This window comes from Magnolia sinica, chromosome 9 (genome assembly GCF_029962835.1).
Source record: "Magnolia sinica isolate HGM2019 chromosome 9, MsV1, whole genome shotgun sequence".
Lineage (NCBI taxonomy): Eukaryota > Viridiplantae > Streptophyta > Magnoliopsida > Magnoliales > Magnoliaceae > Magnolia > Magnolia sinica.
This window is the reverse complement of record NC_080581.1, coordinates 79,529,682-79,537,611: the sequence shown is the minus strand read 5'-3', so window position 1 is coordinate 79,537,611 and position 7,930 is coordinate 79,529,682.

The following is a 7,930-nucleotide window of genomic DNA, read 5'->3' as shown; positions in this document are numbered from 1 at the left end:
GGAACTATCCAAATGTCAATTAGAAGAATAGACCAACGACTAATGCTGTCACGCCCCTAACTCGGAAACTGGACTCACAAAATTTTCGATCGCCGAATCCGGCGCCAACAGCCTCCGTAGTACCCCATTCTCGGCTCCTGGCACCCATACACCAGGTTCCGATCCTAGAATTCTACAAGGAGGATTTTTAACATAATTTTGATTCGTAATGAGCATACCCATAAGCATAACCCACGAACAATAATCACAAGAACACCATCACAAAATCCGCTATGATAAAAAACTTTGAGTACAATGCGTATAAAGAGAAATACAAGATAGTGATAATAACGGAAACTCGTGAAGCTCGACTATACGCTCTTACTGCGGCGAGGCTACGACTGCGTTCTGATGTCACCTACACGCATCAATCATGCATAAGCTTATAAAAAGGTTAGAGGGCGATGTAAGTGTGTGCGCAATATGAGCTTGCTCAGAATGTAATATTAGAGTAATGCGGAATCATACTGATGAGTACATGAATGCAATCAGCCGTACCAAGGCTATGCGGTGTAAAACATGAATGCTATCGGCCATATTAAGGCCATGCGATGCGAAATGCAACTCATGTATGCCAATCCTCATCCACATATCAATGCAACTCCTCACTAGAGCTTCAAATATCAGTACGGTTCTCATTTTGGATAATCACCGGGGTTTATTACACTCCAAATAGCACTGCCCCTTTCTCAGTCCCACAGTCCACACAAAGACCTCACATACGTCTTATTGGGCCTCATATACCTTAAGTGGGCCGCATCATGTGGGCCGCTCCAATGGGCCGAATCAAATGGGCCAATTCAAATAGGCCGATCGAATGGGCCGAATCAAATGGGCCAAATCGAATAGGCCGAGTTGAATGGGTCGAATCACATGGGCTGAATTGAATGGGCCGATCAAATGGGCCGAGTCGAACAAGCCGAGTCAAATGGGCCATACCAACTACACCATTCACCCATCTATAGAGATCATTTTAAAGCATTATCCAAACAAATGAATTATATCAAAAGATCATCTAGACCATACCACAAATAACAGTGTGATAATGATTTCCACTGTTAAAATTTAGAGGGCCCACCATACCATTTATTTTCCATCCAATCAGTTCATAAGGTCACATGGACCTGAACTAGGAGGAAAAACACATTTCAGTTGATCCAAAGCTTCTATGATCCCAAAATAGGTTTCAATGGTAGCCTATCAATCCCCACCGATTTTGTAGTGTGGTCCACCTAATATACAGTGTGGATACACAACATATTCATCAAAGGTGGACCCCTCCATCCAGCCATATGGACGGTATGGATTTAAAACATATACATCATGGTTGGAACCATAGAACACTTCTATCACGCCTCAAACCCAGAGATCAGACTCATAGGATCCTAAGATTGGAATATGGCGTATGAGTGTTGGGAGCCGAGAATGAGGTACTACGGAGGCTGTCGGCACTGGATTCGGCGATCGGGATTCCTGTGAGTCCAATCTCCGGGTTTGGGGCATGATAAATGCAGATAAAAATCCTCAAGGGCCTCTTCCTTTGATCATTATCTCGTTGTTGATATAGAAAAGGACCTAAGAGGATCCAGTTCAAAATTTCATACATGATCAAGAGCAATTAAATCAGAGTGCTATGCAAACATTCTAGGGTATTAAAACATCCTTAGGGATTTGCATCATCCATTTAAAGATTGGAGTCACAACTAACTGTTAGGGAGTAGGGAATTCTTCCATCCCAATATCTTCCTAACCCGAAATTGCAATATGAGATAAGTCACCCTAGCTCTTCCACTCAACATCTGGAGCAAGCCAAGCCTATCACCACTCTTAGAAATAAAGCATCCCGACGAGGGCAGAGAAGCCTAAGGACTTGGAAGAATCTAAAAGTGATGACGAGCCTAGTAACACACCATATGAAAAGAAATAAAAAAAAAGAAAGTATAAGCTTGTGGCTCTATTCCCACAACGGTTGATCTCACTGAAATCTCTACTTAACACTCAGGATTTCTTAAAAGTTCTTAAATAGGTGAAAATTAATGTCCCTTTGTTGGATGCCATAAAACAAATCCTGTCATATGCTAACCTTTGTACGATCAAGAAGCAACACAACATTCAGAAAATGATATTATTGCCAGAAAAAGTTAGTGCAACCATGAAACAGGATATGCCCCAAAAATACAAAGATTTTGGTAGCCCAACCATCTCATGCATGATTGAGAACTATTGGATTGAGCATACTTTACTCAATCTGGGGGCGAGTATAAATTTAATTCCCTATTCGATTCACTTACAACATAGTCTAGGTGAATTACAACCCACCAAGACCACAGTCTAACTAGTCGATCACTTGATTCATATACTGAGAGGAATAATAGATGACGTGCATGTCCAAGTTAATATATTCTATTATCCAGTAGACTTTATTGTTTCGGATATGCAGCTCGTCATTAATGCTAACACTCATATTCTTTTCATCCTTAGCCTCCCATTCATAGCCACATCAAATGCAATAATAAATCGGAGGAATGAGATTATGAAGTTATCCTTTGGGACTATGACACTTGAGCTAAACGTGTTCAATATGTGCAAACAACAAGAGGATTGTGATGATGTCCATGAAATTAACTTAATAGATTCATTCGTGGAAAATAAGTCACTTTTGACTTTGTAATCTGACACTCTAGATGCATGCTTAGCCCAGTCCACTGATCTACATGATGATATAATTCAGAAGATAGATGCCTTGCTTGATGTAAAGCTGGTACTTGAAACTAACCAGTAGAGGTTTGAATTTGAACCATTTCATTTAACTAACTCAAAGCCTCTATCATCTTGTGTCAAGGCATCGAAGCTTGACATAAAACCGTTAACTACTGATCTCAAATATGCTTATTTAGGTCAAGATGAGACATATCCAGTGATGATTTCTTCCTACTTGGATAAGAAATAAGAGAGTATGTTGATTTTTACTCTTAAAGAGTATAAGAGAACTCTTGAATGAACTATTACGGACCTCAAGGGAATTGGCCATTTGATTTATACTCGTTGCATCCACCTTAAAGATAATACAAATTAAAAACATCTAGGAAACTACAATGCCATCTAATTTTAAATATGAAAGAAGTAGTTAAGGATGAGGTGTTAAAGTTATCGGATGAGGATATCATATACCCTATATTTGATAGTTAATGGGTGAGTCCAACTCAGGTGGTGCCCAAAAAGTCCGAAATTACCATTGTAACCAAAGCGGATAATGAACTTGTGACAACTAGAGTCACTATTGCTTGGGGAATGTGCATCGACTATCAGAAGTTGAATACCGTTATAAGAAAGGACCACTTTCCTTTGCCCTTTGTTGACCAGATTTTGGAAAGGTTAGCAGATCATTCCTATTATTGCTTCATGGATGGGTATTTGGGCTATAACCAGATAGAGATTTCTCTTAAGGACTAGGAAAAGACTGCGTTTATATATCCCTTTGGCACTTTTGACTGCCAAAGGATGCCTTTCAGATTGTGTAATGCCACCTCCACATTTCAGCGATGTATGTTGAGTATTATTTCTGACATGGTGGGGCAGTTCGTAGTGGTCTTCATGGAAGATTTCTCTTCATTTTCTTCTTCTCAGCTGTTGGTTTCTCTTTCTCCATTGAGAGTGGGAGTATGTGGGTGATGATAGATTTGGTCGAATCTGTGACTAATCCCAAGTAATATTCTTCCCAACATTCATGGAATATCATCTACAGGTGGGGACAACATTCAAATGGAGGGTATAGGAAAGTAGCACTCACTGATTGAAAGCTTTTGTGTAGAGAGATATAGAAATCGACCAATTCTGCCAGTGAACATTCAAATGGTGGTTGGTTTGAAGGTGAGTGTAAGGGTAAGGAATGCACTAGGACAATCCAAAATCATCGGCAATGAGATTTGAAAAATATTGTTCAATTCTTAATTTAACATTAGCACTATAATCGATGAAACCACCATATGGAAGATCTTTGCAGATGGGGAAGCTCTCCCAAACTTTCTCTTTTTCCCAACAATTCAATATCAGTAGATCGAGATTTTTTGACAAAAGTCAAGAAGGGTCGATATCTTTATTTTGGAATAGGTAAAAGAAACGATGGGGAAGATTGCAGAGAGAAAAAATAGTTCATGCACTCAGCAAATGAATGGGAGATTCTTTGGTATGAGAGGATGTGTTATCCATAATAAGAAAGGACAGTTGAAGATGAAACAAGTTCGTAAACAAAGAACTTGAAATATTAAAAAAGTCATATTTGTATAAGCCATATCGGGCCGCCACTACTGTGAAGTCCTTTGGTGGTTGCTTCATACAGACCACGATAAAGATGGCCAAGCACAAAAGGAGCAAGTGCTAATTGCCGGCTGTTACGCAATGCCTCATCCAAATGGAGGTACTCTTTGGTGATTTGAATTGCGTTTACATGGAGTAAATATTGACAAATCCACATCAGAAGAAATGTTGCATGCTCTTTGTGGCTGACGATATCTTTATTTGTGTGGAAGAGCAACATGAAGCTTGAATACGATCTACCTTACCTCTTTAGGTAGATGAGGAAATGTTCGGCCTTAGTGGAAAAATTCGAGTAAACTGCTTTGCTGAATGGAAGAAGATGAGTAAGGGAACATACATCCCTAATTGTGGAACTCATAGGGCTACAGCCAAAGTGAAAAGTGTTTGTCAATCGAATCCAAAAAGCCAAAGCAACAACCATTAACGACGAGTAAGCTGGATAGTCAATGAGGAAAATTTTGATACATTCATCAATGCCAATCAAGTTTCATGTATTGTCATGCTACTTGGATACACGGTTGTACTCTTCTTCCCATCCATTTAGAGGTTTTGGACAGACCCTTGGGGATTTGAGAGACGAAGGACCTGGGAGAATCGATTAAAGGAGAAGGGTTTCATCAGGCTATGCATGGAAGAATTCACTTAATGATTCAATTTGAGAGCAAGTGGTTTCAGGATTGAAAGTTGGCCTGAGTGCACGAAAAGTCCTATTATAAAAATAGAAGATTCAAACAAGATTTCGTCCATAACATAAGGAGTAAGTTTTTAAAATTCTTTGGACATTTCTTCTTGATACGCAATCACAGTAATAGAGGATGTGGAGGCAACCATGAGATACTTAGAAGGTTTTAACAAGAAAACGAAGAGATCCGAGAAATGATGGAAAATAGGGAAATATTTGAAATGGCATACATATTAGCCAAAATCATGTGTTTTAATGACGTAATCATGATCCCTCAAGTGATATAACTAGGTGGGACGTGTCATAAGGGTAGCGAAGAACAAACTACCATTCAGTTGTTATCTTGGTCGCATTTGGTCAATAGGGAGCCGATACATAGAAAAGGACTGATTGCATTAATTTCATCGCGTAATGAAGCAACGTCGCCTTCACCTTTTTCAAAGGTGAGGTGACGTGGGGGCAATGTTGTACCCTATTCCCGATTAACAGAACAGAATCAATAAGAGAATGACACGTGACATTACACAAATGGTGGGAGCTGTATGAAAAGATTTTTTGAGAGATATAATACAATTTTTATGGAATAATCGTTGGCATTGATTTTGCGATACACTTCATCTAAGGACAAGGCGTAATTAACAAGGCATTGTGGTCGAGATAAGTATAAGCTTGGAGTGCGACTTAGAGGTAAAATATAATTGAGAAGGCAGAATGGAATTCGGTCGAGAGAAGTGGAATAGTAAAAAGGAAGAAACATACTAAAAAGAAGGATCTAGAGAGAGACTCTTTAGCTGCTTTAACCGATGAATTAAAGAGAAGAAATGTTTGAATGAAGGTTGCAGGAGAGATCTATAAATAGTAGAGGAAATCAACAGAGAGACATCCAACACACAATCAAATCAAAATAAATCTATCTTTTATCTCAGTTTATCTTAAGAGTAGCGATAATCCAGTAGCAGTAATTCTTAGCCATACTTCTTAGTTGTAATCCAAAATATGCTCATATAATGGATTTGTCTTTTATCAAATATCAAGCAGTTCTTTCAAGAGACACATTCTTGCAATTGCTCCTAGTGTCCAATTGTGAGTTTTTTCTTCTGTCTGATTGCATAGGTATAAAAAAGTCCTCTATTATGAAAGGAAAGCATAACCCTTTTTTAGAGGAAGAACTCCACCCTTCAATTATCACCTGATCATTACAAAATTCGGTAAGTGGTTGAGTAGTCAACTGATCTTATCATATTCCGATCATATATGTTTATATTGGATGTATTTACTTATTTCGAAGCTTGGGGTAAAAGTTGATCGGTTTAAATCGAGTCGATATATTGATTCAGGCACACCGGTGTTCACAACCCCAAGTGTAGGATCGCGATGTAGTAATAATCTTGGTAAGACTGATGTCGAATCCACAAGGACTGAAACTTGTACGTTTATGAAATTAACTAGAAGTAGAACTAGAAGAACATGTGAAACTAATTCTAAAGTATTTGAGAGAGTAATTGTGATTAGAGTAATTAAAACTAAGAATTTAAAAATGAGAATGAAGATGCCAAGGATCCATTTGTAGTAATCAGGGAGCCATCTTACTTGATTCAAGTAACACAATTAGAATTGGAGTCATTTACTATCTAATTGGAAAAAATATCAATAAAACTAAATCTAAACTTTCATTGAACTAATTCCTAATAAATGAGAACTATGATAATTTGCAGGGATTCCATCACCAAACCATTCCCAGGAGACAATGGCAAAAACATGATTTACCAATCCCATAATCTTGAAGCAGGAGAATTGTGAAGATTAGGAAAGATTCCATTACTCTACTATGCCTAAGGGATGATGGTAAACAACAGGACTTACTAATTTCACAATCTCAAATCAGGAAAAAAAGATATTCAAAGCTATTGCAGATTTACTATAATTTGAGTCATAATAAACCATTAAAAACTGATAGTATCCCTTAAATATCAAATTAAAATCCATGAAGTTCAACATAAATATGAATCAAAGCAATAGAAACATTCTATTATACTACAAGCTTCACCTCTTAACTAGGGTTAAGAGGTTTAACCAACTATAGACATGATTAGACTAAAGTTTCTTAAGAAAAACATGAAAACAACTAAGGAGAAAAAGAAGAACTCTTGGTGACGGCTTCTCCACCCTTTTTCTTCACTCTTAAACCTTAGAAGATACTTAGGAACATCCTAAAGAGTCCTATTTATAGTTGTGGAACTCCAACTTTCGCACATAATTAGAAAACTCTAGAAACAGCCTCAAATTTACGCAGTTTGCTATAATAGACTTCACTCTGCATAATTTCTTAAAACAAACTTCACGCTACGCAATTTCACAAAATGACCCAGAGTTTCAGAATATGTTTTTTCAGGACTATTTCATGATTTTTTTTCTTCACTTTAAATTTTTGATTCTCTTCATTCCTCACTTGATTTTCTTGAATATTTGGCATGTAAATTCTTCAATCTTGATGTCTTAAGATTTATCCCTTGCCTTGGTGATTCCTGAGCATAAAATTCATGCTTTTAGCACCCTTTCAAACCAAGTTCTTAAATTCACCTTGCAACACAAACATGAGTAAAATAGAATATTAAGCATTATTATGTTCATAAAACCAATATATAAATGGAGGATAATATATGCAATATTTGACCGTCAACAATCGGTATACACCACACGTGGTAGAAAGCAAACACACTGCCAACACATCTAACAAATATCCACTAACACAATGGTTGGATAATCCAATTAGCATTTATTTTGGATTACCATACATCTAAGCTAGGTGGCATATTTTGGATATATTAATTTAACTTCCTATTTTTAAGTAAGTTGCCTCAGTTTTTTGGCTCATGACCTACAGGGAAGGGG